The sequence below is a fragment of the Callospermophilus lateralis genome, unplaced genomic scaffold (genome assembly GCF_048772815.1).
Source record: "Callospermophilus lateralis isolate mCalLat2 unplaced genomic scaffold, mCalLat2.hap1 Scaffold_730, whole genome shotgun sequence".
Lineage (NCBI taxonomy): Eukaryota > Metazoa > Chordata > Mammalia > Rodentia > Sciuridae > Callospermophilus > Callospermophilus lateralis.
This window is the reverse complement of record NW_027515347.1, coordinates 376,877-399,538: the sequence shown is the minus strand read 5'-3', so window position 1 is coordinate 399,538 and position 22,662 is coordinate 376,877. Positions and strand designations below refer to the sequence as shown.

The window sequence follows — 22,662 nt, the reverse complement described above, 5'->3', positions numbered from 1 at the left end:
GAGCTGGGCAAGTAAAAGACCACTTTATATCCATCAAATAAATAATCAAAAATTGTGAGAGGCCAAGGAAGGAGGTTTTTTTCCTCAAATGCAGTGCTTAGAACAAGTCCAGGCTTACCTGAGTAGGACTGATGGGGAGGGGGCTACTTTAGGAAGTTTCACAAGAATTGGGGTGGCTCCAGGTGGCAAAAATAATGCATGTTTCTCCCCCATAAATTTCTGGCTCTCTGTCTGTCCCAGTGTGTAAGTTTGGGCTGTAATGAACAGAGAAGCCAAATGGAATTTGTTTAACCACATGCATTAGCTAAGGAAAGGTGATGTCCAGAGCCTTGTGGGTCTGAAGCTAGTCCAGCAACATGGTGATGTCATCAATAACCCAGAATCCTTTAGATTCTCTGCTCTATTCTCCACCCATGCAAGCTTGTCTTAAGTCCAGCTCCCATGAACAAAGCCACTGATAACAACAGAGGTTCCCTGTAATTTAGGAGAGTATGCTTTCTTCCTGCCATTTCTCTCTCTGTGTCTCTCTTTCTCTCTCTCTCCATTTTGCAGTATAGGAATTGAACTAGGAACTTGCATGTGCACACTACCACTTAGCTACATCCCCAGCTCTTTTAAAATATATTTATATTCAAGGGCCCCAGGCCCAAGCAGGTGCAAGCCCACAAACACCCAGCTGGCCAGGTGAGACCAATGCAGCCGCCTAGCACCTGGGTTTAAATCTTTCGTGGTCACAGGTGGGTGGAGTGGATTCAGGGGTGGGATACAAATAGAAGGCTAGTCCTGACTCCTGGGAGGGGTGGTTGTTGTAAAGGGGAGCATCCCAAGCTGGTTCCACACCTGGTCTGCATTCAGCAGTGAGGGAGGGGGAGTGCAGGGAGGAGCAAAATCTCCTGAGATCTCAATGCTGTGATAGCAGCAGCCTCAGTGCTCCAAGAGGTGAGTGTCAGCTGCAACAGCGCCTGCACGGTCTGCACCATCTCTGAACTGGCAGGACTGTGGGCTGCCTGGAGTGGCTGAGCAGAGGCAAGGGGTGGGGTCAGGTGGCAGGTGGCGAGACGGGGGTCAGAGTGACGGGAGGCGGCAGGTTGTGACTGGGGGGGGGCCTGTGGCCACGCTACGGAGTAGGGGGCTGTGGGGGAGTGGCTGCACGGTTGCTAAGGAGGGTGGTGTCTGGCTGCAGCCTAGCAGGGTAGGGAGGGGGGCGGTTTGTGGAGGCGGGGGGCGGTTTGTGGAAGCGGGGGAGAGGGGGTTGTGGAGGCGTGGGGGTGGTTCTGCAGGCGAGGGGGAAGTGTGTGGGGTGGGGGGAGGGGCGGGCGTGTGGCGGCGCTGTGAGGGGGCGTGTGGCTGCGCATGAGGGGGGTGGCAGTGCAAAGCTGCTGGGCGGGGCTTGTGGGCTTGGGGTGGGTGGGTTGTGGAAGCATAGATGTGGGGGTAGCGGGGGTGGCGCTGAGCTGGTGCCAGGGGTGTGGCGGCAAGGCGCAGAGGGGGTGGAGTGGGTGGCGGAGGGGGCGAGCGGGCGAGGAGCGCTGGTGGGGGAAGGGCTGAAATTGGATGCAGAATGATTGGTGATTTCCTTGGGACAGGCTTTTTTTTTTTTTTTTTTTTTTTGCCTTTTGTCCCATTCCTGTAAGGTCTTCCACTCCTAAACTATCGTTTGGCCCTGTGAGAGAGGGCAGAGGTGGGCTTAGAGGGACCTTTGTATGCCAGAGTTTGGGTGTCACTAGCCCAATGAAAGTGGAATCCTGGAGCCCAAGGCTAGCCTCAGGTAAAGGAAAATTTGATTCCTGTTGAAGCACGTGATTCCATTCTGGAACAGTTTTTTGCAAACCATAGAACAAAGGCTCCTCTCCTTGGTGTTGAATGTTTTTCAAGCCCACTTCCCTACTGAGCAGTGAGGTTCATAAATAACAGAACCTACCTACACACATATGTGAGAGTGGGTATGATACTTTCACTTACATGTAAAAGAGAAATAAAGGGAGAACAATATATGACATGTGTTGCTGTCTCACTTATAACCAGAACTTTCAACTGTTGTGGAAGACAGCATGCGTTGAGTGCTTGCACCTGCTGGTAATGAAGAAGTTTGAGTTGGTTAAAAAAAGAAAGAAAGAAAAGAAAAAGTATTAGGGTCTAATTCAAAATAGAAAATCAAAGAGAGAGAAAACAGTGTTGGGATAACCTTATTTATGCTAATAAAAAGGAGAGGCTAGATTGAACTAGGGAAGACATGCCAAGGTCAATTATAGGCTGCCTCAGTCTACCCACAGGTCCTACAATGACCCTTGCATGGATCCCCTTTTTTGCCCACAATGTTGGAGCACATTCTTTGTGTCTTGTGCTTTGAGTTACTGAAGGAAGGAATAGAAATGAACTCCTTAAGTTGCTATTAATAACAAGTAAAATGGTAATAAGATTAAAATTTTTGAATTCATTAGTGAGATTTATGTGCTATCTCATACTGTTAACCTATATACTAGTCTGTTTATACTCATTATTCTAATTTAAATTTATGTTGAGTTAATGTGTACTGTGAAGAAATGAACACTTATTTTCAGACTGTTCCTTTATTCTCCTGAAGCATCCCATACTACTTTGCCTTACATATTCAGAGGCAAGAGGTGGGGGGTTGGTTTTTCTATAAAAACTTTTAAATATTGTGTCTTAAAGTAATGCTCATTTAAAGTGGGATTGATTAAACTATTTTAAGATCAAAATTCTTGTGAATAGGATGAATCTTGATGATACAGATCTATCCCACCCAAGCATTGTGTGAAGCCTAGATCCTGGCCCCCAAACACTGTTTTGAAGATTGTGATTTAAATTGTTTCCTTCCTGAGATACATTAAGATATTGAGGCACAGAGATGTTAAAACAGACAACTAGTTAAGATGCATAGCCTAAGTTCTTTTTCTTCCAGTTTAATAAATGTAATAGAGGAAGTAAAGGTCATGGAGAATATAGAGAGTCATTGCTTAGCTTGTGAGGAGTGGAATTAAGAAGACCTAGGAGGGCTGGGGCTGTAGCTCAGTGGTAGAGTGCTTGCCTCACACATTTGAGGTACTAGGTTCTATGCTCAGCACCACATAACATAAATATATAAATAAATATTTTAAAAAGAGGACCCAGAATACATGAATGTCTGAGTTACCTTGGTTTGTTGAAATCTGTGGAAAAATCTTCGAGAGAAAAAATTCTAAATATTACTTTTTTTCATCATTTTCCTTTTGCTTTTTTACAGTGCCAGGGATTAAACTCAGGGATGCTCTGCCACTGACCTATATCCCCAGACCTTTTTTATTTTTTACTTTGGGGCAGGGTGTCAGTAGCTGAAGTTGGCCTTGAACTACTGCCTCTGTCTCCTGAGAACCTGGGATTATAGGCATGCACCTGTTTGCCCAGTTTTCAGGTGTTATTTTTACTTTATTTTTTTTAGTTGTAGATGGACACAATACCTTTATTTTATTTATTTATTTATTTTTATGTGATGCTGATGAGCTAACCAAATGCCTCCACAAATGCTAGGCAGGTACTCTACTTTTGAGGTATAACAGCAGTGACTTGTGTTAGTTTTTAAAGTTTTTTTTTTGTTTGTTTGTTTAACATTGGTCTCAGATACTTCTCTCCATTGTTGTCTTGTGAGAAATGGAATAGAATAGCCAGGAGTAATTTTGAACACAGATAATGTTTCTTTGGACTTAATGAACACATCTATTTCTTGTATCTGTTAACATTTTTTTTATTTCTATTCATGTCTACTTTTTATTTCTATTTGTGGTGGTAATGGTAACTATATCTAACAGTGTTGACTGGTGTCTCTACCAAGATATGAAATAGGAGAAAAATTAAGGGGGTGGAAAAAAAGAGACTTACAAAGATTTATATTAGTATCTCACTGAAAACAGTCTCACTGATATCTAACAAGCTATCCCTCATTTAGTACAGGTTATAAGTTTGAAAAATTTGTTTATTTTTATTATTAACAAGGCTTAATTTTGACTATTTTGAAGATGAATTGAAACCAAAATAATGCAATAGCCTTTTCTCTTGTCCATGTTAGACAATTTAATTTCTCTTAGATCTTAATCAATGTAATGTATTTAGGTAATTAAAAAATATATATGTATAACAGCTGTTTCCTGAGAGGCACTCTTGTGGCCACTGGTGGATTGTAGGCAAGAAACTAAAGAAAATTTGGAGGTGTAATTTTCCTTGGCCATGAGAGAAATGAGTTATGCTTATTATGCTATATTTCATTTTTTTAAAAAAATTGTGGTTGCAAAAACAGCTACTCCTTTGAAAGCTTAATTCTCAAAAGAAAGAAAATTCAATCCCTGAATTTGTAGAGAAGAAAAGACAATGTGGAGTAGCAAGCAACCAGTTTGTGGTCAGGGCAGGGCAGAGACCCAGTCTCAAGCTAGGAAACTGATTCTGAAGACCTGCCTCAACCACAGGCTTACCTTTGCATCACTGATTTGTAAAAGGAGATGGTAATGGTACTAGTACTTTTCTTCTGGTTATAGGTTAAATGAGAAGCTATGAGTTGTTATTCAGTATATATTTGAAAATATTTTGCATAGGGAATCATTTTCTCTATTTCAAGGACTGAAGGAAATGATTAAGGGTCATATGTGGATGAGAAGTTACTTAAAGTTTTTGCATTTTCTAAAGATATGGAATAGGAGAATAATTAAGGGGGTGCAAAAAAAGACTTTTTTTTACATATCAGAAGCTTCAACCTTTGGCTTTTGGGATTGGCTTATTTCACTTAGTATAATAGCCTCAGACCCACCCATTTACTGGCAAAATCTATTCTTAACACAAACTCATATATTCATTTAATATGTATAGTATTGAGCACATACTATGTGGCAGAAGATGTTCAAACTGTTTGCAGAAAAATATATCTTCCCTCATAGAGCTACATTACAGAGAAGGAAATAAAATATCCACACTAAACATAATGAAAAAAGGAAATTATATAGGACAGCAGACAGAAAGTGATTTGGGAAAAAGTAAACTAGACAAAGGTATTTGGAAACTGGGAATTGTTAAAATAAATTTCATTGTGAAGGCAACATTTGGACACAGATTTAAAAGAGAAGAGAGAGTTATGAGATGTCATAACTGGATTGAAGAATGAGGAAAGAGTAAGAGGAGACAAAGTTAGAAGAATAACAAAAAACAGATTATATGGGGCCTTGAGGAACATTCCAAAGAGATTGGTTCCTACCTGAGGAGGGGAACCTTTGGTGATTCTGAGAAGAAGAATGATAGAATCTGATTTTTGTGTTAAAGGGGGGGGGGCTGTGTTGAGAAGAGTTGGTAGGAGGAAATCCAGTTAGAAGTCGGATGCTATTATTCAGGTCAAAGATGGTGGCTTGAATGAGTGTCATAGTAAACATGGTTATGACAAGTAGATAAGGTTGAGAGTAGAACTGACCAAAGTTTTTAAACAGGTTAGATGTGGGACTCAGAAGAGTGGAGTCAAAGATTATTCTCCATCAATACAAATGAGGGAAATGAGATGGACAAGATTGGGAGGAAGATTAGGTGTTCAGTTTTAGATATATTAAATTTAAGATGTGTGGTAGAGAAATGGAGGTATTAGCCAACCAGGCTGATGTATAAATCTGGAATTCTGAAGAGAGTTCTGGTCTGGATATTTTGACTGGGAAGTCACTGGCATTTAGTGAGTATTTGAAGCTGTGAGGATAGATGAAATCATCTAAAAAGTACATGTAGGTTTCCCAAAATTGAAAGGTTGGGGAGGAGACATGAAGGTAGAAAGGAACATGAGAAACAATTTTTGAAGTAGGAAGAAAACAAAGGGAGTGGAAAACTATTGAAGAAAGTGTGTCAAGGAGAAGAAGAGATCAACTGTGTCCAATGCTGTTGATAGGTTCAGCAAGTTAAGGACTAAGAAGTAGATACTATGGGTCATTAACACCCCTTAAAAAAGTAAAATGCTATATTCTTAACTATTATGAAGGAATTTTCATTTTAAAGATGAATTTGAAAAAAAATATGCTTTAGATAAATGTTAAAGAGAACACATTAGCAATGTAACTTTAGAAAAAAAAATGTACCTATTTGGAACCAATATATATTTAGACATTTTAAATAACAATGCAAATCACAATCATATAGGTTACTTTACACAATGATTCTTTTTTATTGTCTCCAATTCTTTTTTAAATATTTTTTAGTTGTTGATGGACTTTTATTTTATTTATTTGTATGTGGTGCTGAGAATTGAACCCAGTGCCTCACACATGCTAGGCAAGCACACTATCACTGAGCCACAACCCCAGCCTCTATTGTCTCCAATTCTTAATATGAAAAGAAGACTTCAGTAAATAGACAACCTACACTTAGACGTATACTTTAAGTCACTCTACTTCTATCTCTATTTAGCCCATTAACTTACCCCTCTATTTTTGCATATACTTTCAGTATTTGTTATCACATATATTAGCAAATAAATGCAAATATACATTCTGATCTGTAATTTCTTATTCAGTGGATAGAGAACTACAAACATATAAGTATTCATACTTTGTTCCTTTACTAAATGATATAATCTGAAGCTTTCCACATAAAAATAAAAAGACCGTTTTCTTCATGGCTAAAGTTTCATTGAATAGATGGCATTACAGTATATTTAAACAGTTGTATTTTGATGAACATTTGGATATTTTTGTAAACTTCAACACTAGATAATTGTATAACTGTACATATTTCACACGTTCAAGCATATGTATAGGACAAATTCTCTGATTGCCTACTTGAAATTTTGTAAATTTTATATGCATTGTCAAATTTACCTATAGGCATTGTACTAGTTTGTAATATCAGCAAAATATACAAATACCTATTACCTTAAGCCTTAAGGTATCATTAAACTTTTGAATCGTTGCCATTATAATAGATGAAAAATGACATCTGTGGTGGTTGAGATTGAGTGCTTTTGTATATATTTAAAGGTCATATGCATTTGTTCCTTGTGAGTCTTCTAATTGTATCCTTTATATATTTTTTTCTATTGGATTTTTCATTTTTTTATTCTAGATTTTAAGAATTTTTTATATATTAAGAAATGAATCCTTGTCTGTGACATGAGTTGTAAGAATATATTTTTTAGCTTCTGAATTTAATTTTTCTTACATGCAGAAGTTTATTTTAAATGCAGGTGTGTGAATTTGAATTGTGTTTTTATCTTATAGCTTATAGATTTTAAGCCACAGTTTAGTTTCAAGATCATAAAAGAACTTGATATATTTTCTTCTAGTACATTTTCGATTCATTGGCATTTCTCCTGGTATGTGATATGAAGACAGTTAAAATTTTTTCCTGGATGACTCAGCTTCATTTATTAAAAAGTTTATCTTCCTGCCAATGATTTGAGATTTTATCTTTATTGGACATCAAATTTCCATGTGTTTAGATCTATTTTTGTACTTCCTGTTCTGTTCTATTGATCTGACCATATCATACTATCTGAGTGCTTAAATTATTGGGGCTTGAGTGGATGTTTAAATTTCTGGTCTATTATTCTCTGATTTCAGAGTTTTTATGTCTATTTACCATACTTTGAATACTTGTGGGAACATTTTGTACTTATAAAATTTAAAAAAATAAGCTTAAAGAACTTCTTATTTTGTGGTTATTTAAACTCATTTAGTTTTCTATTTATTCCCTCAGTACTCACTGAGCACCTACTGTATGCTCAGCACATGTGTGTGGATTTGGAAACATCAGCAAACAGAAAACCCTTCTGCTTTCTTGTAGCTTTGTAGTCACACACATTCGTCCTTAGTCTTTCAAGATAAAGTTCTATGTGATTTATTCTTCACATCTTCTGAGATTGCATTGATATACAGCATCATTTTTTGCCTTCTCAATATTTTGTAAGGAAAAAATCTCCAAAACTGTGTTAAACAATGTTTATAATAAATTATCTTGCAACCAGAAAAGTCAAGAATATGCAGAGTAGGAAGAAAAGAAGAATATGCAGAAGAAAAGCAATATACCCAAGTGATTTCTTGGTTTTCCATGTACCTTCTTTGAAATTGTGTCTATTTAGGATCATAAATTTCCAGTACTGTGACTACAGGGCATTTAAGAAGTTGACAAAACCAAGAAATGATTGTTCCTGCACTATGTTAAGTTTCAAAATTTTAGAACTGCTAATAGCAATACAACTATATTTTTTGGTTAAAATTTAAGATTTATATCAATTCCCAGAAGATAAGATGTGATATTCAGTATCAACCTCATCTATGGCTGAATATTGCCTGCCTAACATTTGCATGCATCAGCAAATTGGTTCTCAAATTTTGCATCTGCCTACAGTCACCTGAAGGGCTTGCTAAACCATATATTGCTGGGTTCTACCCTAGGATTGATGGTTGAGAAGGTTGGGAATGGGGTCCAAGAATTTCCATCTTTGGGGGGTACCGGAGGTTGATCAGGAGCACTCGACCACTGAGCCACATCCCCAGCCTTATTTTGTATTTTATAAAAAACAGGGTATCACTGAGTTGCTTAGGATCTTGCTTTCTTTTTGCTGAGGTTGGCTTTTAACTCATGATCCTCCTTTGTCTAAGCCTCCTGATCTGCTGGGATTACAGGTAAGTGCCACCACAATGGGCTAAAGAATTTCCATTACTACACGTTCTAAGGTGATACTAATGTTGCTGATGTGGGTTCACTCTATAAGGACCATTGATATATATTATAAAAATTATTTAGCATTTTACTTCTTCACTTATATTTTATTGGAAGTAGATACAATTCAATTTCAGGTTAGTATATAGAAACTAGAAACATATGTGGCACATTAGGATACTTAATGAAAAATGATTGACAAAATGCATAAAGGGTTTTAATAAGCAGTGTTACCATCACAGGCTCAGTTAACTTGTTGCATATCGAAAGTCAATTAGTCGAACAAAGCAGTGGCATTATTATGAAGACCTAATTAATGAGAAGATGGAGGACCATCATCCTAAATGGTCCATGTTGCCAGGAAGCTGATTTAGGGATGGTTTCTATAGGAGATGGATGATGGCAGACTGGTGGGTGGAGGTTTCTGGCTAAGTGACGTACATCAGATCCTAATAAGGTCGTGAGATGCTCTTCAGTTCTGCAAACTTCAAGAACAAAGGTAATTATTTCCTTGGGTATTCTTGTCACTGATTAATTTGCCTATGTTCAGTTCCTGACATATTACACAACGGACAGGCTAGAGGAGGCAGTTGCCCCAAGGCAGCACTTCTCTGGATTATTGGGGAAGACAAGGGTCAGGTGAGTGTTAACACAGAGTTTTGCTCAAGATCTAATCTCAATGATTGGCTTCAATTGTACTATTTAGATTGTATAAACTTTTGCAGATTCTGTGTTTGTGAGCTACTTTTTCCCCTCTGATAGCCACCAGTTATTTTCTGGAAAAAGAAAAATTTGAAAGTTGGTGATAACTTTAATGTAAAACCTGAAGCACCTACACAGGATATTTTAACTTACTTTATTGGTCACTAGTTAATACCAGAGATATTTTTTTTCACTGTACAAATGTAGTTTTATTAACTATAGGTACATATAAAACTTGGCTATTGCATCTAAAAATGATCAAGAAATTATCATAATTTCAGGTTTCACATATTTTCAGTTAATGAACCATTTTTATAAAGGATAATCAGCACTTGATCTTCATTCACCAGAAGTCTTAAGTAGAGCAGCATTCTTCTTATATTTTTCTGTAATCTCTCTAATTTTTCCAAGAGATCTTCAGACATGCATTCTTCATATTCTCTATCAACTTTAGTAATCTCCTTCTCAAGATGTTTCTCCACAGTCTATATGTGTAGCAATCATTTCTAAAAGATGCTGCAAGTTATTTCTGACTTTTCATCTTTCTTCATTTTTAGTCTGCACAACTAGTTGGTACTCCCACTGAACAGTATCTAACTCATTCATAGCTTCACTGAGGCCCTCATTAACAGCACTTTCCAGCAGGTGCTTATGTTTCTCCAAGGACTCAAGCTCTTTGGCACATTTTTCATCCTCTTCCTCAGCTTCCTTAACTTTTTGTTGGTAAAGATCATCCAGCTTTTAAACTTTCTCTTTCAGTGTTCTCACACTTCTCTTGCTTTCTGTTATCATTGTATTCAACTGTTCTAATGTATCCTCCAAACCCATTTTTTTATTCAGAGCTTTATTAATTTCTTCTTCATTTTTATTCAGGAGTTCCTTGAGGGGTACATAAACTTGAGCCCTGTATTTGATGAGGCAGTTGGAGCCTGCTTCAGGATTAAACTTAATTTCAAAGTCATAACCTTTGGAATTCTCAGCATTTTTAGGAAGAAGTTTTAATTTTCTAGCCAGTTTGTGATATTCTTCTAATTGTGTTTCAATCGCCTCTTTGCCTCTTGCATACTTTAACTCTTCATTCCATAACTGCTGTTGTTCAGCTTCCAGCTCCTTGGTTAATTTATTAATGGTCTGCTGCAATTCATTTTTTTCATGATTTATTCTCTCTATGTCTGCAACTGAGTACTTCTGGTTATCAACAACATTCAGTAGACGTGCATTCTCCTGTTTTATTGTTTCACATTATAGTTCTACTCTAGCAATTTCGTCGAGATCATTGAATTTCTGGTCCAGAATGGCTGAATGAGACTCCAAATTGCTCATGTATGCCTGATATTTCTGAACATCTGCTTGTAAGGAAGTTTTCAACTTCCTTAATGACTCTAGATGGTTCAGCTCCTCTTCTCTCTCTTGTTCCAATATTGCAATCTGTTCATTCAATGCTTTGTTTTTTGCTGCTAATGATTCCAGCTTGGAAGCATCTACATTATATAAATCCTTCAGCTTTGACTGCAACTCTGCATTCATCTCTTCAAAGCTGTCAGCACCATTCATGAAACTCTCATAGCATTTTATGGTGTAGTCCAAAAATAACTTATTATGCATAATTCCATCTTCAGTTTCTTCTCCCCATGGCTGTCCATCATGAAATAAAGGTGAGCTTTCATTCATGGCAGTATATATCTTGATGCAGTCTATTAGCCAAACCAAGGCTGCTACAATGTGAGGCCAGGTATGAGGGGCTCCCACTGTGTACATGGAACTTTTGGATAGTGCAAAAGGATACCCAAGGTTTTTAAAGATTTTTGGAACCTCTTCTTCAACTTTTGTGTCAGGAATTTCATATGAAGGGCACAGGAAGCCATAAAGAAAAGTGAAGGTCTTCAGGAAGTCTTTAATCGATGGAGCTTGTAGAGATTTTATGCATACACTATATGCATAACCATTTTCTGTAAGAAACTCAGAGTTGTCGAATACTCTGCTGAATGAATGCTTTATCATTAAGTGGTCTTGGGTCCTTGATTTTTTCAGACCTGGAAAATATGTCAGTTTGACTATCCCAGGATACATGTCCACTAGTTCTTTTACCAAATATAGAGACTTTTCTTTCAGAGGCAGGTTTATTTATACTCAACTTTCCAAAGGCTGGTTTCTCTCTTCTTTTTTCCAGTTTCCTGACAAGGCTCAGCGGGCGAATTTCTGTAATTTATGCAATTACTCTTCACTGCATATTAAAACAAGAGCTTCTGCCTCTGCCAACCCAGAAGGTTTGAATTTTAAAATCTCCACTCCAGAGATATTTTTAAATTAATGTTTAACATATAGAGCAAGAGAAATAAATTCTTAGTGTGTGGGTTTGTATGTACTGTCAAAAAAATCTCAACTAAGATTCCAGAGAGTCATCAATTTTACCATTGCCTTAAATTGAATGCAGTTTTCTTAATTGCTACCAGTAACCACACCCTTCAAAAGGAAAAATCACACAAATAATAAAAGAACCCCCAAACCCTAGCTTGTATGTGTGACACACACACACACATATATATACACACATGTTTATGTGTCTCTATATACATATAGACATATAAACATATGTAATATGTATATATACATTTATATATTTTTATAACATTGGGAATGGAAAGGGAAGAGGAAAAGAAATTCTCCATCAAGCATTGACATGATCTTAGGTCACAATAAACAATTTTATTTCACTGAAAAACAGAACACTACTTCAGTGTTGGTTTGCAGAATAATTAGGCCCTCACTGCATTCTCTTTTCTCTCTTCAGCAAGCATTTTCCCACCCCACCCCATGGCAACCTGCAGAACATCAGCATGCTTGGCTGGGTTGGACCCTTTTTCCCAGGGCCTGCAGGTGACTCCAGCTGTTCCTCTTGCCATGGGGAACTGAAGAAACTGAACAAGTCTGGACCAAAAAAAAAAAAAAAACAAAAAACAAAAACAAAAAACCAAAAAACCCTGTCCTATTCACTACTGAGTCAAAATACAGCTTGAGACACAAGATGCCACAAGCAAATATTTTGAAATATCTGAAAGCAAAGGTTAAACATGTTGATAATAACACACACTTTGGGCTTTGCTGCCCAACTCCATTTCCTGATTTAAACATTGTCTTGTTCTCTGTGCAAATATTTGTTGACTTGGGAACTGACAGCGATGAAATCAATGGAGATGAAATAAACCTTTGTCTGTGACCTTACTCTTTGTCTTATATTCATTAAAATGATAAAATGGAATGAAGTAATTTTTATTCTGCCATTTTCTTTCTTTCCTTTATTTTTTAAAATTTCTTTTCTCCTAGTTTCCCTAGATGTATCTTTCATTGTTAGCACTCTCTATAGTTCAAAAGTATTTTCAGATGTAAAATTCTTTCTTGCAGTTATTGTCTGGCTTTTAATTTTTAATGCTTTTCTTTTTTCTCCCCACACCTCCTGGTTGTAGTTTCCTTTTTCAGGGATTTGATCTCCTTGGCAGTTGGCATTGTCTACATTAATTCATCCTGCTCACATTAATATTGCCAAAGCACTCACCTCTATTTTACACCTTTTCTTTATTTCAAAAAGCAGATAGCTATTTCTCACCAAGTGCCTCCCTTATAAATTTCTTTATATTTCCCTTTAATAATTAATCTAGTCTCTGTTATTTAAAAAGCAGTAACTTCCTGCTCTAAATATTTGTTCTGTTATGATATCATAAATTCTTATCACCCATAGAAAAGGAAAACAATAAATGGTGTGGAGAAAGATCAAAATGGAGGAGAAGAGCAGCATTTCATCTTATTGTTTCTTCTCTTTAAAACAATTGTACAATGTTTTAAGTTTTATATAAATGTTCTAATTCTAGATCAATATGCTTCCTAGCTTTCATTAAACTCAAAAGCATAGGCAAATAAATAATAATACTAAAAATACATCTCATAAAATATAAAAGGTGTGTTTTAATGATACTTTTTGTAATAATTTATTGAAATGGGCTTATCTCTAGGTGATATGTCCTCAACATTTTATCTGCAAATTTTGGTCAACTTTTTAATTTTAGTTTTAATGACTGGCATAAGTAGATGACTTCCAGAATGCATGTCTTCCAAGGGGGCCAATCAAAGCATTTTTACATTAATTTTATTAAAACTTTTCTAGCAGGCAGAGAGGGTAATAATGGTGGCTTGTAAAGTTTTTGCCTTTTTGATAAAGTTTGTGCACTGGAACAAAGATTTTTTTTATTATTTTAAACTCAATGTATTCTCACCTATCCCATGCCTCAGAATCATCTGGAGAGGTTTTAATACTACAGATGCTTGGGCCCAACATCCAATGATAATTTTCAATTGACTGGGTGGAGTGGAGCAAGAATTAACCTTTTTTAATACCTGCCAAGTTGATTCTAATGTACATCCAAAGTTTCAAACTGAGGATTTATGATCAAATTGATAGTTTGTGTGCATAGAAGTCCAAGATCATCTTCAGGAGACTAGGCAAGCTATGACTTCTTATCATGTCTCCTTTATTTATTTTTATTTTTTTACTTCTGGGTTATTTTCTTGGATTCCTAAGAGTTAAGTTCTCCTCTGCCTTTTTTTTGGTTGTTTTTGTTTCTTTGTTTTTGTGTGTGAAGAGGGAGCACATGACATTCCTTTGAGAAAAGATGTAAATGCCCCAAATTATTGATGAATATCTTGGTGGGAATGGCAGAGTGCATCCCTCACAGTGTAGAACAATGGAAGGGATCACATGGACTTTTGTTTCTGAACTTGGCAAAGTATACCCTAATCTAGCTGCATTTATCATGTCAACCTGACTTACAAACTCATTGTTGGCTGTCTGTAGAGATGTGACATTATGTAGCCCATCAACTGTGTTATTTATTTGTTTATAGGTTAATTGTTCAGAAAACTGATCTCCTGAGCTCATTTTCCCATTCTTTCTCAAATACCCTTTCAAATCAACAAACATAAAATAGAACAGCTTCTTCCACACAGGGGACTCTTAAATGATGCAGATTCTCATCAATTGGTAACTTTAAAAAAAAAAATTCTTGCAAGAAAGCATAATTCATGATATATTTTGCTATCACTTCAGAAGTTAATATATAGTTTGGGGCCCTAATTTTCAGATGCAAGACTCTAATCAGGATGCACCAAATTTTTGACTCTTTTGTCCGTTTATTTAATCCAGCTATATGTGCATAAAATACAGTAATATTGGACTATGTGTGTATATATTAAAGTTGTAATAAAATTTTATAAATTTAAGTTCAAAAAAGAATTTAATGACGGATTACTGAGTTAAGTGAGAGCTGCTGTGAGCCTCCAAATCTGAAAAAAAAAATGTATTATAAGTAAAATTCCAGTACTGCCAAGACAAACATTATGAAAAACCATATGGAAGCTCCTCAAAAAAATTAAAAATAGAACTAACATATGTGAACTGAAGTTCTTCATAGAGGTTGGGTTGGTGTTTGGGAACTTTCAAGTTGTTTGGATTTTGCTGATTGGATCAATGAGACCCTATGGAGAGATAGAGTAGATCTGGAAGCTTAGGTTGTATTGGACTACTTTTGGTCCTTTTTGAGAGCCATTTTATCAATATCAGTGTCTGACCTGACATTTTTATGACAACTGGGTAATGTAAGTTAACCTCTGGCTTCTCCCATCCTTAAGTCTAGGAATGAGATTGCACCAGAATCCTATAAGGAATTTCTCCCATCTTGTTGAAAACAACATTTGGATCTTGTAGATTTCCTAGCCTCTATATCTGCATATTAAAGACCCCACCTACCTTCTTTTGGAAATTCAGAAGCTTGAGTAAGCTTCATAGAAAACTATGGCTTTCAGGGTAACTTGAGTTCCCAGTGCATGTTTGCTCATATTTCATTCAGAATAAACTATTCCCTATTTTAGAAATCAGAATTCTTTTTCATAGTTATACATGATCCAGCAATCCCACAGCAATATATATATATATGAAATGAAATAGACATATCAAAGAGATACCTGCACTCCCATGTTATAGCAACATTGTTCACACACACATACAAATGCATGATGTTATGCATGAAATCTAACAAAATAGAACTTGGGAAAGTGGAGAGTAGAATGGTGGTTTTCAAGGGCTGGAGATAGGTGGTAATGGGGAGATTTTGGTCAAAGTTTAAAGAGTTTCAGTTAGATAGGATGATCAAATTCTGGAGATCTCTTATACAGTATGCTAACTATAGTTAATAATAATGAATTCCAGACTTGAAAATTGTCAAAAGTAGATTTTAAGTGTTTTCATTGCAAAAATGGTGAGTATGTGAGGTGATGATATGTTTTATTCATTTCACAGTTTGTGTGTGTGTATCTGTGTCTGTGTGTGTGTGTGTGTATATATATATATACACACACACACACACACATACATACATATATCTTACATATATAAACTTTTAAAATATATAAACTTATCAGAACTTCACATTTTATTCCATAAAATATACAATTTTTGTCATTTAAAAGGTAGATTATAAAATATAAACAAAAAAAACGTAAAAGATGGCTAACAGTGTCTCACAGCATTCTGAGCACTTCACAGAAGAAGAAATAAGAATGGTCAAAGAATATATTTAAAAAAATGTTCAACATCTCTAGCAATTAGAGAAATGCAAATTAAGACTACACTGAGATTCTATCTCACTCCAGTGGCATTTATCAAGTATACAAGTATCATAAATGTTGGCTGGGATGTGGGGAAAAAAAAATTCATATTCCTGGTGGGATGGTAAATTGGTGCAACCACTCTGGAAAGCAGTATGGAGATTTTTCAGAAAACTTAGAATGAAGCCACGATTGACCCAGTTATCCCACTCCTCAGCACATACCCAAAGGAATTAAAATCAGCATACTACAGGGACATAGCCACATCAATGTTTATAGAAGCTCAATTCACAAGAACAAAGGTATGAAATTGACCTAGGTACTCTTCCACAGATAAATGAATAAAGAAAATGTGGTATACATGCACAATGGAATATTACTCAGCCATAAAGAAAAATGAAATCATGATATTTGCTAGTAAATGAATGGAACAGGACACTATTATGCTAAGTGAAATAAGCCAATCCCAAAAAACCAGAGGCCAAATATTCTCTGTGATAGGTAGACGCTAACACAAAATAGGGTGATTGGAGGGAAGAATACGAGTCCATTGGATTAAACAAATTAAGTAAATGGAGAAGGGATAGGAATAGGAAAGATGAATCGGAATGAATCGTACATAACTTTCCTGTGTTCATATAGGAATACAAACCAGTGAAACCCCATGTGCAACTGCAAGAATGGGATCATAATTAGAATAAGTTATACACCATTTATGTATAATATATCAGAATATACTATCATGTATTTTAAAAAAACAAATTTTAAAAGTACTTGTGAACTGGACCTACAAAATTGGACCTAATGACTAAATTAGTAGAGAGATTGGTAAGATAACATCTGTATCAGCCAGTGAATGGACAAAATCTGGGTTAATTTTCTGCATAAGGGTGTTAATGTTTCTGTAAATTGAAAAATAGATATCTTAAAACCAGAGGTTTGTTAGTGCTCCAAAAAAGTTGCATATTTTTATGGAATACAATATGCCATTTTATGATTATGATTAAATCTCTCTGTTTGGATCTGTTTCTATTCTCTACCTCCTCTATCCATTCCACTCATTCTAAGCCAGAAACATAACTGTGGCTCTTTAGTAATAATATGAAATTATGACCTGTAGCTCTATGTATTGTTTATTTTTCATAAAGCATTCTGTTTATTTCAAAAATTAGTTCTGAATTTCACACTTCAGTATAATAGATCCAGAAGTGTGAGGCTGGATTTTTGTATTTCATTTTTATTTTTCAATAATTGAATATGTTATTTATCATCTCCCCTTTTTTCCTTACACAAGAGGTAATATATCAAACTGTGTTTATTTTCATTTACCCTCTCTCTCTCTCTCTCTCTCTCTCTCTCTCTCTCTCTCTCTCTCTATCTTTTTTGGTACTTGGGATGGAACCCAGGGATGCTTAACCACTGAATAATATCACCAGCTCTTTTATTTTATTTATTTATTTATTTTAAATTTTGAGGCAGGGTCTTGCTAAGTTGTTCAGGGCCTTGCTAATTTGCTGAGGCTGGCTTTGAACTTGGATCCTCCTTTCTCAACTTCTGGAGCTGCTATAATTACAGGCTGAAGCCATTGTGACCCCACTTAATTGACCATTTCTTTAAATTAAGCATCCAATTCATAATGATCTTTTTTTTTATTATTTTTTACTGTTGTCTGGTACTTAATTGTGTGAATGTACCACGGTTTATTCCAAGAATCTTTTACCTCCAGAAATTAAAATTATTTCCAATATTTTGTAATTATTGGAAACAGATTGCATGCTTATTGTCTTGATAGGGTTGAAAGTATTTCTTCAATAGGAATTCCTAGAAGAGAGGTTATTGTGTCATAATGTAAACATATATGTGGTTTTGTTAGATATGGCCAAATTCCCCTGCATTAAGGTTGCAACAGTTTGCATCCTGTATGAGTGCACTGAGTGTGTTGTGGTACTTTTAGAATTTTGCCAAACTAACACAAAGAAACAGTATCTCAGTGTGGTTTCTGAGGTATTTCTCCTATTATGAGTGAAGAGGAACATCTTTTCGTATGTTGAACAGCCAGGTGTACATATTTTTGTGAATTGTCTGTTCATGCCTGTTGCCAATTTGCTATTGGCTTCCTGAAACCCTGCTGTTTTTCTTATTCTCCTGTCAACAGCAACACCACCTAAGGAAGGGAAACTAACTATTATGTGTAAACACAATCTCCCAAATGTTTATCTGGGGTCCTATATCAGGCTGGTTGCTTAAAAAAAAAAGAAAAGAAAAAAGAAAACCAACTCAGTGGTACAGATAAACAAAACTGTCTTCAGTTTTGTGTTTTGAAAAGACTGGGATGGGTCTTAGGGTTCTGTATTTGTAATAACTACCCTGGTGGATTTGGTGACCAGGCATGTGTAGGAACTATTGGTAAGACTAGATTTTCCATAGTGACACCAGCTTCATTACCATTTGCAGGGAAGAGAAAGATTGCCTAGTGTAGGGTGGGCTAGGGGTTTGGTTGGGGAAGGATGCCCACACCTCAGGAACATACTAGAATGTCCTAATTTACCTGAACACTTTACCCATCAGCTTTGTCCCATCTGGGAAATGTTATTCAGTCCATTTCTTTTTCTTTTTCTTTTTGGGGTATTAGGGATTGAACTCAATACTGTTTATCCACTTAACTTCATCTGAAGCCCTTTTTAAATTTTGATACAGAGTCTTGCTAAGTTGCTTAAGGACTTTCCAAGTTGCTGAGGCTGGGCTTGAACTTGGGATTCTCTTAGATTAGTCTCCTGAGTTGCTGGGATTGTTTGCATGAGCTGACATACCTGGCTATTCAGTTCATTTCTGATCCTCCAAATGCAACTGGATCCCCAGGCAGCTATTTTTTAAAAAAATATTTATTTATTTGTTCTAACTAGTTATACATGACAGCAGAATGCACTTTGATTCACAGTACACAAATGGAGCACAAGTTTTCACTTCTTTTGTTGCACACAAAGTAGGATCACACCATTCATGCAATCATACATGTACTAGGGTAATGATGTCCATCTCATTCCACCATCTTTCCTACACCCATGCCCCTTCCCCTTCTCTTCCTCCCCTTTTTTGCTCCTTAGAGCTGGTAAGAACCCAGCATTAAATAGAACTATATGTTCTTTAGTCATGTAGAGTGGCTACAGATTTCACACCTGATTTACCACCTTCTTCACATTTCCCTGGCTGTTACATCTCAGATTTATTCTAAATTCTCAGAAATACTCAAACTCTGCTTGTTTGCATGACCTGATTTTCTAGATTGCTGACATTGGTTGACACCATTCCATTTATTTATTTATTTGTTTATTTATTTATCTATCTATTTATTTTTTATTACTCTAATTTGTTATATATGACAGCAGAATGCATTACGTTTCATATTACACACATAGAACACAATTTTTTATATCTCTGGTCAGACACAAAGTAGAGTCACACCATTCTTGTCTTCATACATGTACTTAGAGTAATGATGTTTATCTCATTCCACTGTTTTTTCTGTCCCGAATGTCCCTACCTTCCCCTTCCATCCCTTTGTCCTATCTAGAATTTCCATTTCTTTCTTTCTTTCTTTCTTTCTTTCTTTCTTTCTTTCTTTCTTTCTTTCTTTCTTTCTTTCTTTCTTTCTTTCTTCCTTTCTTTCTTCCTTCCTTTCTTTCTTTCTTTCTTTCTTTCTTTCTTTCTTTCTTTCTTTCTTTCTTTCTTTCTCTTTCTTTCTTTCTTTCTTTCTTAAATTAAGGGTTTCTTGGTTTGAACTGCTCCTTTGGCTCTGAGGAAGGTAGTTCTTAACTTCTAGGGACATTCTATGTGAGTAGAGTTCATGGGCCACAGCACAGGGATTCATTTGTGGGACTGAAACACCTCTCCTGAAGAAGTGTTTGCATAACAAATGTCTAGTTTTTACTGAGAACCAACAGTTGTGTATATGGAGGTTATGGGGATGGATAAGTTAAGTGCTTTTGATTTGCTTCCTGAAATGTTTCCTGATATGTATGGAAGAGGCTGAGCTTTAGCTGGAGGTGGGGCTATAAGGTATACATTACCTTTTATCACTAGGTTATAATACAATATTTGACAGATCAATAACAATTTAAGTCCCTGATCCCCATTTTTTAAAGCTTTAAATTTTTCTGAATAAAAGTAAATGGATCTCTAAACTATAGAGCAATATTTTTATTTTTTGAAATGTAGAGAGCTTTGTATTTAATGACATTATCATTCTTATGTAGAAAAGGGGTGATGCTCTTATTTTTCTAAGCAATAGTTTAATTCAAACAAAACTGAGAGAGTATATTGCTCAAAATAGCTGAGAAGGTGAGGTAGGAAGATAATAGGAGAACAGAGTTCAGAGTTGGGTGACACATGGAGAGAATGTTTTTGTATTGTGCCCACTTTATCTTTTCTTCCCCCACTTTTTGAAACTCAGGCCTAATTCCAACAATTAAGTTAGGATTACATTAGTAGAGACCTAAAATTGCTCGCAGAAGAACAAAATCCCAAGTGTGACTTAAGTTTGAGACATGGCCTAGGGTTATAGAAAGTGGAAGGAAGAAATCAATGGTTCTTTTTCTCTAGGTAAAAGAATGCTCTCCACAATCATAACTGAGAGGAAATGTGTTAGAAGCACTTTCCAATGTACAGTCTGTATATTCCACTGGAGTTATACAATTTTCCCAGGGGAAAGAAAGATTCTGAAAAAAAACTTTTTTAAAAGTCATTTTAGTCATTAAAGTATCACATCTCCCTTTCTCATCAATGTCAAGAATCCAGAATCTTTCCTGTGTTTTTATCAGTTTCTTCCTGGGATTTTCCCTCCCTGTAGGCTCACTTCATTTAAGAGTTGATTAAGGGAGAGAACATGGCGGCCGGCGAGGAAGCTGCACTTTCAATATCTCCACATTAACGGGATCAGAAACACCAATTAAAACAGCTACATTCTACCTACTGAGGATCTTCTAGCAAAATTCCGTTGAAAGGAGACCTGCCGAGAATTAGTAAGTTTAATAGACGTGACAGTTTGCCCCAGACAAGTGAAACTTGACTGGCAGCGCGGGCTCAGAGTCCAATCCCGCGGCCACCCGCCGCTTCTGCAAGCGGCAGGCGGCCCAGAGCAGCGCGGCAGAAGGGTCCCCGCCCAGCCAGCAGACAGCGCCCGCCATCCCGGCTACCCTGGCGGCCCTGCTTTCGCTAGGCGAACAGCCACCCCACCCGGCTGGTTCTTAGTCACGCCGCTGCAGCCACCCGGCTTTACAAGCACCCCCGGCGGCCCTGCTCGGCGAGAAGGGCCCCCGCCCTGCCGGCAGACAGCTCCCGCCATTCCGCTCTTGTTCGGCAAGCAGCCACCCCGCCCGCTTGGTTCTTAGCCACGAGGCTGCAGCCGCCCGGCTTTACAAGCGCCCCCGGCGACCCTGCTCGGCGAGAAGGGTCCCCGCCCTGCCGGCAGACAGCTCCCGCCATTCCGCTCTTGTTCGGCAAGCAGCCACCCCGCCCGCTTGGTTCTTAGCCACGAGGCTGCAGCCGCCCGGCTTTACAAGCGCCCCCGGCGACCCTGCTCGGCGAGAAGGGTCCCCGCCCTGCCGGCAGACAGCTCCCGCCATTCTGCTCTTGTTCGGCAAGCAGCCACCCCGCCCGCTTGGTTCTTAGCCACGAGGCTGCAGCCGCCCGGCTTTACAAGCGCCCCCGGCGACCCTGCTCGGCGAGAAGGGTCCCTGCCCGGCCAACAGACAGTTTCCGCCATCCCGGCTACCCTGCCGGTCCCGCTCTTGCCCTGCAAACACCCACCCCGCATGCCTGGGTCTTAGACACGCGGCGGCAGCCACCCGGCTTTACAAGCGCCCCCGGCGACCCTGCTCGGCGAGAAGGGTCCCCGCCCTGCCGGCAGACAGCTCTCGCCATTCCTCTCTTGTTCTGCAAACAGCCACCCCGCCCGCTTGGTTCTTAGCCACGAGGCTGCAGCCGCCCGGCTTTACAAGCGCCCCCGGCGACCCTGCTCGGCGAGAAGGGTCCCTGCCCGGCCAACAGACAGTTTCCGCCATCCCAGCTACCCTGCCGGTCCCGCTCTTGCCCTGCAAACAGCCACCCCGCCTGCCTGGGTCTTAGACACGCGGCGGCAGCCACCCGGCTTTACAAGCGCCCCCGGCGACCCTGCTCGGCGAGAAGGGTCCCCGCCCTGCCGGCAGACAGCTCCCGCCATTCCGCTCTTGCTCGGCAAGCAGCCACCCCGCCCGCTTGGTTCTTAGCCACGAGGCTGCAGCCGCCCGGCTTTACAAGCGCCCCCGGCGACCCTGCTCGGCGAGAAGGGTCCCCGCCCTGCCGGCAGACAGCTCCCGCCATTCCGCTCTTGTTCTGCAAACAGCCACCCCGCCCGCTTGGTTCTTAGCCACGAGGCTGCAGCCGCCCGGCTTTACAAGCGCCCCCGGCGACCCTGCTCGGCGAGAAGGGTCCCCGCCCAGCCGGCAGACAGCTCCCGCCATTCCGCTCTTGTTCTGCAAACAGCCACCCCGCCCGCTTGGTTCTTAGCCACGAGGCTGCAGCCGCCCGGCTTTACAAGCGCCCCCGGCGACCCTGCTCGGCGAGAAGGGTCCCTGCCCGGCCAACAGACAGTTTCCG

The 22,662-nt window shown here is 38.5% G+C and overlaps 1 pseudogene; it reads right to left on the bottom strand.

Annotated features, from left to right (window-relative positions):
• Window positions 1-9,714: 9,714 nt before the first annotated feature.
• LOC143637770 (kinetochore protein NDC80 homolog) overlaps window positions 9,715-22,662 on the bottom strand; it is a 97,687-nt pseudogene continuing 84,739 nt past the window's right edge.